Source organism: Chiroxiphia lanceolata, chromosome 21, assembly GCF_009829145.1.
Source record: "Chiroxiphia lanceolata isolate bChiLan1 chromosome 21, bChiLan1.pri, whole genome shotgun sequence".
In the NCBI taxonomy this organism is placed as follows: Eukaryota; Metazoa; Chordata; class Aves; order Passeriformes; family Pipridae; genus Chiroxiphia; species Chiroxiphia lanceolata.
Window position 1 is genome coordinate 1,189,449 of NC_045657.1, and position 9,863 is coordinate 1,199,311.

The following is a 9,863-nucleotide window of genomic DNA, read 5'->3' on the forward strand; positions in this document are numbered from 1 at the left end:
AAACAGGTTTTGGGGATGGAAATACTGATCTAAACTAAATCCCAGGAGCCTGACAATCCTTCTGCAGAACTTCCCTGAGACCCTGGGCCATTGCCAGCTCCAAGCGATGGAAAGGAAGACTGCCAGGTCACAGGGCATGCCACAGATGGGATTTGACTTCTAAGCAGTCATTTAATTTAGGCCTGGAACATGACTTATGGGACTCTATCTGAAATCACAGAGAAAGAAAAAGATACAGGGCTGGGGGGAAGAGGCAGGTAGATGTGAATTCAGATGAGACAAACTCCATCTGAAGTGTGTAAAATATTCCTGCAAGGCTTCTGGTTTCCATCTCTGTTTTACAGATTGGGAAACTAATGCTTCAAGTACAAAATCCATGCTAGCAGAGAAAATAATAGCAGAGGGAAGAATAAGGACATACAAGTCCTGCAGCCCAGCTTTGTGGTGTGACCCTCCTCCTCCTCCACACACTCCCTGTGCAGGGAGGATGGGGTGGAAAGGGACTTTGTGTTATTTTCTGCTTGTACCAAACAAGGCACATCCACAACTGGAGATGTACAGTGGGGTTTGTCTTGCACACACACTAGGCAGGAGAGATCCAGCCAGCACAGTCCCTTCTTGCATGTGGTCCCGAGGCCAATGAGGCCTCAGCTCAGCGAGAGGGATGGGCATTTCAGTCACATTCCCTGGAACAGTTTCACCTCCAAGGCATTTTTGTTGCTCCTACTGTGCAGCATCTCACCCAGAAGAAAGCTTGTCCTCCCGAGTGCTTGTCATTCTCTGTCTTCCCTCTCCTCCCCTCTTAAACAAAAACCAAATAAAAAAAAGGAAAGCAAAAAATGAAGGAAAATAAGAAAACCGAACAGTTTCCCCACCCCCAGGCTGCAGACACGAGTGAGATGCAGGTGCAGGCTGCCCAAAGCTGATGAGTCCAACCCCAGCTCCCCACACACCCTCACAGGAGATGCCCAGCCTTTTGCAGGGTGACAATGACAAGACAAGAGCACAGGTGGGTGCAGCTGCAGGAGCTCAGCGGGGCAGTGGGCAGGACCCTGCTCAGGATGCCACACTCCCCTCATAGCAGTGCCTTTCCCTGGAGTGCCTAAAACCACCACTTAAACACCAGCCTCTGCAGCACTGCAGGGGAGCTGCTCATTATTGACCCGAGTTTATGGCTGTAGAAACTGAGGTGCTGGGTAGAGCCAGGAACTTGTCTGTGCACATCATATGGTTTGTCAGGACAAAGGCTGAGGGACTCAGTTCCCTCCTGTTAGTGGCAGTGACTGGTCACCATGGCCAATTGAATGTAGAGGGAGGAAATTAAAGTGACTCCTTTCCATTTTGGAGTAGCAGGAGCCAGGTGAGACACAAATTAGGCCAGGGGTAGCAACGTGCCACCACCCTCCTGTGAAAGCACAGCTTGTGGATGCTTCCTAAAGCAGGACCACAAACCTCCCCACGAGAGAGACGAGCAAGGCCCAGCTGTGGAGAGGGCCAAGGACAGCACCTCCTCTCCTATCTCGCTTCAGATCACTGGGAAGTCCTGTACCTCACCCTGTCCCACAGGGAAACCACCTAACAGCAGCTTTACAGAGGAGTCCTGGCAGGGACGTGTCTTAATCACTGCAAAGCTTTGAAAGTCAGTGGGAGGAGAAACATGTTCCTACAGCTCTAGATGGTGGTTTCCAGAAGAGTCTCTCACTTTCCTGCTGGCAGCTTAGGTTCCTGCTATTATTCTGCCTCTTTGGCACATCTGGGGAGGAGTGGAAGCTGCCTCCTTCCCCTGCCCCTGGTCCTGTTGAGGCCAAGCCCTTGCTGCAGAGCACCTCCCGCCCCCCAGGCTGGGGACACAACAACCATGTGCCAGCGGCTGGATTATGACAGAAGCCATCAGATCCTGCAGCCAAGAGTGGACAGGTGCTGAGGTCCCCCAGAGTCTCCCCCCACCACCACTCAACAGGAACAGAGCAGCCCCCAGCACCCCTGAGACATGGGGCTGAGAGGTCCAGTCACCCACTGGACAGATTGCCCTTGGCTGGTGTGCCCCGAGGGCAGGACACTGCTCCTTTATCTTGTGGGAGCACCTGGTACAGGGGGAAGTTAAGCCTTTCATCCCCATCCCACCCGAGTAGTCTCTGCAGCTGGTGGAGCACCACAGGCTGGGGCTCTCTGTGGCTGCAGGGGCTCTCCATGGCCCCAGGGGCTCTCCAGGGCCCCAGGCTGGGGCTCTCCGTGGCTGCAGGCTGGGGAAGCCCCTGTGCCTCCCCAGCCAGGCGGTGCCTCTCCCTCCCTGCAGCGTTCCTGCCTGGGCAGTGTTCCCCACCTTGGCTGCTCTGCCACGTGCTCCCAGGAAAGGTTTGAGCTGCACAGGCTGCGGAGCACTTTGTGCTGGGTATTCCCCTGCAGGCAGGGCTGCAAAGGGGCACGGGGGACGTGTAGAGGACAAGCCAGGAGCCGGGAGTGTTCAGCCCATCCAGCCCACCCAGCCCCGGTGTCACAGCTGGAAAGGGGCGAAATCCCCTCTCGGTGCAAACAAGCGCGAGTGGCAGCCCGGCCCCCGGAGCCAGCACACAGCCCGGCTGGAGCCGGACCCCGAGGGGTGGCAGGATGCAGAGCCAGAGCTCAGACCAGCTGCCTGTTTCCTCAGGGAGCTGAGCCGGAGCTCTGGCCAATGTGCCTGATTTCCCTCTCATTTATTTTAGACTTTCAGCAAGACATTTCCACAGCTACTCCCGATCTACACCAGTGGGAATAAGCGATGGTCCAGGCCCCTCCTCCCAGAAGCCTGGCCGGGGTTCCTCAGATTTCTTCCTCGCAGGAAGCATCGAGAGTCCATTTTTTCCCTGTTAAATCATCTGATTTTTTTGGCTCCCCTTTTGAGAGGAATTCTTTCTTTCTTTTGCATTAATTTTGCTCAGTTCCAGCACTCACCCATGTTTATGAAAGGGGCTTATGAGCTGTAATGTTAACTAGCCTCAGTTTGCTGATTCAGCAGCAGAGTAAATAGGTAATTACACTCTGCCATATGTGTCTCTAATTCCAAATAGGTGGTGTCCAAAAGGCGCTGTGCATTACCAGTGGATGACTGGAGTTGGGACTGTAAAAAAGAGTAAATTGGTCCCCAAGGCCAGAAAAAGCTCTGTCAAATCCCACTGTTTATATCATACTGAGTGGCTGACTTGTGGTTATTTTGTAATTTAATACTGCTAAATGTCAACGGGAAATCCTTTCAACTGCAGTTTGATACCTAGTGACAGAAAATCATTCAAGACTTAGACAAAGCAGCAAGCTCAGAGAGGAGCATTTTTTCTTTTAATCTTTGCATAAAGAGTGATCCCGGAGCAGCTGCCCTGCCCTGGGGGGACAGGGCACACACACTGCTGCGCCCAAAGGTGCCCCTTCCTCTGCCCATGGCAGTGAGTGCCAGGCGCTGGACAGGGCGGCCTGTCCCTCTGTCCCAGAGCAGCAGTGTTGTCCCCGGTGCCTCTCTGCCCAAGCCCAGCTGGACAAGTTTCTTCACTCCTTGTCCCGCACAGCCCAGTGGATGAGCCCAGCTCTTCTGTGCACGTTTGTTTATCGGAAAACAGAAAACACAGAATTGCTGCGTTGTCCAAATACTTCCTGTGAACAAATCCAAACACTCGCAACATGCAAGGGCTGCTCGAGCTCTGCTGGAGAAGGAGCTCCAGAGGAGATGGCCAGTGACTCGCAGCGTGTCTCCTTCCAAGGACGAACTGTATCTCACAGGCTGTGAGATATATGTGTTATATAAATGTGTCTTAACTCTCCCAGAGCAGCCAACTGCCCTCATTCACGGTGTCCTGCCCCAGCGAGCTCCCTGAAGCGCTGCTGGGGAGTCACTGCGTCAGCAAACAGGAGCCACCTATTCTGGTGCTTCCAGCGGCTGAGCACCGCCTCGGGCAGGGACAGCATTCCCAGCTCCCTGGATCAGAGCAGCGCAGTGCTGCGGGCAGGGACAGCATTCCCAGCTCCCTGGGATCAGAGCAGCGCAGTGCTGGTGGCAGGGACAGCATCCCCAGCTCCCTGGGATCAGAGCAGCGCAGTGCTGCAGGGGCAAGGAGGAATGGACTCGCTCAGAGCTGGCTGGGCACAGCCCTGGGGATGCGCCATCAGCTCTGCACTTGGGCAGGACACTGTGCCATGGGCGAGCAGCAGCCTGTGACACACATGGTAGGGGGGACTCCTGACCACAGCCCAGAGGTGCCAGGGAAGGGTTTTTAATTCCTTACGCCAGCACAGGGCTCTGCTCGGGTGTGCCCGCAGCTCTTTGTGCTGGGCCACTTTTCCAAGGGCTGCTGTCCAAGCAGGGTCTGTCGCCCCTGATATTCTCTGCTCAGTCTGCCTCCAGCAGACCCCTCCTCTCTGGGGGCTGAGCAGAGTAATTAGGGGGCTGAGAGCCGGACAAAGCCTGTCTGGGGGATGGGGTAATTTACAACTGCTCAGACTGGCCACAGTCCTAAGCCAAAGAGGAGCTTAATTAGAGGCACAGGAGAAATTCACCTGGGAGAAAATTAAGGCAGAGAGAAGCCCCACCCCAGCAAAGGCAGAAGGACACCCTCAGAGCAGCCTGTTCCTTCAGGGAATCCTGCTGGCACGGGCAGGGAGCGGGGCTTTGCTTGGGAGCAATGGGCAAGCGGTGGCCCAGGAGCAAAAAGGGCACAGTCATTGCTCATTGACTCTCACTCCCCCCTGCTTTGGGAAGCTCTGACAGGACGCCCCAGACCAGCTCCAACCCCTCTCCAGGGCTGCAGGGCCCCGCCTTATGTTGGCAATTCCAGCTCAGGCTAATGGGGTCTGCAGGGAAGCTGTTCCACGCTCAGTTCTGCTGTTCAACACTGTTGGCTGCAAGCTGGGGGAGCTGCACAAGCTGCTCCAGCAATATGTTTGCACAGATCCCACAGGATCCTGTCTACTGCTCCTCAGTGATCCCTTAGGATCCAGTCTGCTTCCTCAGCTTTAGGCCAGAGGCTTCTAGAGAACAAAGAGTGAATAGCTCAAACCTTTCTGTGCCCGGCTAGGGAAGAGCAGGGTCACATGGCAGGAGCTGCCTGGCTCCATGTGTTAGCAAGGCAACGGGCAAAATTCAGCCCAGGCCAGAGCCTGTCCCAGCACCAGGAGTGCCAGCAGGTTGTGTGTCAGTGTCTGGGGCCGTGCCAGTAATTTCCCCAAAATCTGGAGAAGCCATGGGGTCCAGGAGACCATATTCTTCTCCCTGTCTCCTGTCCCAGTCGTGTGTATGGAGCTATTTTGTGGCTAAGGCAGCCAAAGGCCGGGGCACAGAGTCTGAGATCTGCTCCAACAGTTTGTTCTGGGGCTTTAAGCCCTAAAGCTCCCTACAGCCAGGTCCAGCCCTCTGGGGTGCTGAAGGGACACAGGGCTGTGTGGCTCCTCTCTGTTCTGAGAAATTACAGCTGAAGACACCCAGTCCTGGTTTGTTTGGTGAGGGCTCTGGGATGGCCATATCTCCTGAGTGAGGTCTGCTTTTCCTTGCATTCCTGGGCCTTACACAAGGCTGCTGACTCGTGCCTTTGGGGACCAAGTGCAGCGAAGAGACTGCCTGGGCACGTGCCATGGCACTGGGGCCTCACACTGAGCATGGCTCCAAAAGGGGCTCTGGCAGGCAGGAGCAGGACAACAGCTTTCACAGAGTGTGACAGGCCAAGACAGTCAGCTGAGGAAAACTGGGGTACCTGCCTTGGCCAGGGAAGTAACATGTTCTGGCTCCAGGACAGGGAGAGATGAACTGCTCAGAGCTGCAGGGCCCATGGAAACAGGGATGCTCTTTGCCCTGGGGTGAGTAGTGTTCTGGGGTGAGGGCTCAGGGAGGGGCTGTGCTTTGGCAGGGCAGATCTGCCCTGTCACCCCAGCCTGAAGTGACACCTGCCAAGCCCTTCCACTCCGGCAGGGAGAGATTAAAGGATAGAGTGGCTGGCGGTTAAGGCTCAGTTCATTAGAAAGAGTCCTGTTAATTGGGTATTAACTGGCCTCTGCTGGGGATCGGGGACACATGGGCTGGGAATACAGGAGCTGCAGCGTGATGCTTGTCAGACATTTGAACTTTGGCAGGCTGGTGTAGCTGGCATGGGGAGGGCAGCCCAGCCCTCAGCTGGCATGTCAGGCCATGCCCCTCTGAGATTCACGGCTGCCATTGTCTTGGCCAGACTAATTCCTCTTACTGGGATGTTGGTCTGGTGTTTCCTCCCCATCCCAGATTGTCTATCACACCTCCCGGGCTTTGCTCAGTTTAAAAATACATGTTTAGGGCTTAATCCGTGCTGCTTTAGGGCACAAAGACCAGGCTGGCCCTGAGATCACCTGACATTAAGTCCTGAAACAAAGCCCTTAGGGCAGAGTCCTCATACTCTGGCACTGAAGTCTCAATTCCTGTCGCCTGGAAACATAACAGGATTGTCTCCGTTTAGTGGGATTATGTCTGAAAAAGCCTTTTGTTACTGCCACTCTCTGCTCCAGGGTTGACAGCTGAATCAAACCAGATGGGAGTCCCACGGTCAGAGTGAGGAAATGGTGGAGGGCTCCTGGCTCTGACATGGGCTGACCTTGGACAAGACCCTCTATTGCCCTACACTCAGCCTGTCCTGCCCGGGGCAGAGGCGAGGAGGGGCCTTCAGGGATCAAAGCCCTTGGCCCCAGCTGTGCCAGGAAGCTGTGCAGCTCGAGCAGGGGCAGGGGTGACTGGCACTGCTGGCCCTCTGACCCCAGCAGTGAGTGTCACGTGTCACAACACTCCACGGTGGGTGCTGTTGGGGCACAACTGCTGTTGGCAATACAGCAGGTCACGGTCACGGGCTGAGGACACACAGGGAGCACTGAGATGAAATGGGAAATGCAAGGCTTCCCCCACATGATTCCTGTCTCCCCTGTACGTCACAGCCCAGCAGGGCCCCTCACAGCAGCACCCAGTGCTACAGGCCAGGCCCCAGCGCTCTTGGGGTTGGTGGCATGAGACTGCCCAGCCCGAGGTCAGGGGGCTGCTCTGAGCAGCACCCAGGGAGGAGGAGGAGGAGGAGGAGGAGGAGGAGGCTGCAGGTGCCTCTCAACACGAGCTGCAACCAGCTCCCCCTGACACTTGCAGAGCCCAGTGGTGACGGAAGCCTCTCTACCTCTAAGGCATGAGATAAGCTCTACACAGCAAGAGGGTTTGCCTAATTAACTCCGATTGTATATGACATTGTCATGTTGATTTACTAAATATACGCGGGAAATCTCTTTATTTCACCAGCTGATTGGTGACATAATCTGGGTCTGTAAGGAGCAGCCTTGACACCAATTCCCTCTGGTTATGTTACCTGTCTTTTCCACCTGCAATCGCATCAATGAAGCCCACAAGGAACTTCAATAACTAATTTATTCATTTTGCTTCTGATTTATAGTAAAAAGGAAAGGATGTCAGGATACACTTGTCTAGAATGACAATCAAGCCCAGAACCCTTCCAAGCTCATGCCTCCTCAAGAAGTAGAAGGCTTCACCTCAGCAGCATGTGCATGGAGCAGATCGCAATTACCAACACTTGTGTGTTCCTGCAGGCTCACACCAGCTGGGAGAAAGTTTCCAGGTAACAGAGCCTGGAAAAGTCAATTACTTTGTTCCCTCATCTGCTACAGGTATGGCTTTCCCTGACTGACACATGACATGTTCAATCATCTCCCCGTGTCCCCACTTGCCCCAGAACAATTCTCCATGTTCACCAGGCTGTGCTGAGGTCCTGCTTTTGCACTGTGCTGTGGTGGAAAGGGCCCCACAGACCCCTGGGGCAACTTGTATGAGCAGCAGGCGCCGGGTGAAGACTCGAGTTGATGCAAATGAATCCACGACTGTCTGTGGGTGAGTCCCCTGGAGCAGTATGGCTCAAGGAGCTTCCCCATTATTCAACCCTACTTACACTGAAGTACAGATATTCAAATCTGTGTTTGCTCTCTAGAGGAAATGGACTCCAAGGCAGCTCTGAAAGCTCATACTAAAGCTTCTCCCCTCTCGTGCAACATGGGAAATTTTCAAAAGTTTGTTTTGGCAGGAAACTGTTTCCAGTGTGTGACCAAGTGCTGGAGATCAAGGCTTTCCTCCCCAGATGGAGAGCAGAGGAATAATTACTGACTCCCTCTTTGGAGGCGCCGATGGAATCTCTCCATAGGAGAGCACAGTGCCTGGTGCTCTGCTGGGCAGCAGCAGTTGTGGTGAGTGGTGCCCCCGGAGCAAGGCTCAGGTGCCCAGGTGGGCAGTACCTGGGCTGGTCTGTGCCCCCTGCAGCTCCTGCAGAGCCTGACGTGCATTTGTCAGGGCTGACAGAGACCAGGAGCCACATTCCCTGCTCTCAGCACAGAGGTGGAATCTCTGTACTGTTCATCCTGCCCCAGCTCAGCACATCCCTGTCCCAGAACACCACAGTGGCATATCCCATTGACCACAGCCCTGCTTGACGCTGCTTCCCAAATTTGGAGTGCTTTTTGAGGCCCAGCCCACACTGAAGCAGTTGTTCTCAGGGGCTGGCAGTGTCAGTGGCCTTACACTGGCAGAGGCATCCTCGGAGACCAAGAATGCCTCCTTCAGCAGTTCTCTGAGCTGCTCCAATTTCTGCCTGGAACAACTAAAGTTACAGACCAAACCCACTTCCTGCCACACACGGCCTGTCCCCATCAGAGCAGCTCCTGATGGCACTGAAACCAGAGCTCGTTTGGCACGGCCAGCAGGGAGCAGGGGAGCTGCTCAAAGGGATGTGCAGATCCTCTGTGTCAGGCGTGGAGCCCAGCTCAGCAGTGGGGAGAGCAGGGCACGGGGGAACACGCAACTCCATTGGAGGACAGCCTAGTTAAGAGCTGTCTGTGTCAGCCCAAAGCTTAATCTGGATTGATGCAAACTGCAGAAAGTATCATTAGAGGCTGTCTGGGAAGTCACGGAGCTTCTCTGCTCCCTCCTTGTCTTCCACAATAATAGAGATATTTCTGTTTACAAAGGTGGACTTGATCCTCAGAATTTCCTCTGTAGATCTCTAGTATTTGCATGTGTCACCCTGTTTTCCCTGGCTCATTAATCACTCCCTGTGCTTGTCAAAGTGGAGCAGTGCCTGCTGTGCTCCCACTACCTGCTCTAGGGGCCCCAGGCTGAGTGTTTCTGCTGCTCCTGTAGAGCTGCTCTATGGCCCTTCCCGCAGCCCCTCGGTGTGCCCGGCGTGCCCCTGCAGCCCCCCCGAGCCCCCGGCAGCCTGGGCACTGTCCTGGCACAGCACAGGGCTGCCTTGCTGCCTACAGAGCAAAAAGCTCTCCCTAAACTCCAACCAAAACATCTCCCCCATCCCGGGGTCAGTGTGCTGTCTCCCTCACTGCCGTGCCTGACCTTCCCTGTGCTCCACCGAGCAGAGGTCCCCGTGCCTGGGGCAGGGGAACCACCCTGGGGAGTGGGAGAACTGTGGGGAGAGAGGGAGAATGTGCCAACAACATCAGGATTGCTCCTGAGCACAGATGTGGTTCCTGCAGGGACGGCCTGGCGGGGTGAGGCAGGTCCAGGTACAGCCTCAGCTCTCTGGGAGCTGGGATGTGGCTCAGGCCTGCCTGCAGCACAGTGAGGTTTGTCTCTGCACTGTGCAGTGTCTCTGGCTGATTAGGAGCAAAGCCCATCTCCTCCTTCCTGCCTTTCCCATCAGCTGCAGCACAGGGCTTACAGGAACAGCTCCTTTTTTTCTTCTCTCCCGTTTTTAATGACCAATCTCTGTGATTGGCATGAGGAGCTGAGTCCTGGTAGGGCTGGGGAAATTCAATATTGCTAAGACCAGGACAGGAAACAGCAGTGTGTTCCTGCAGTCACAACTCCACATTAAGTAATTTGTGTA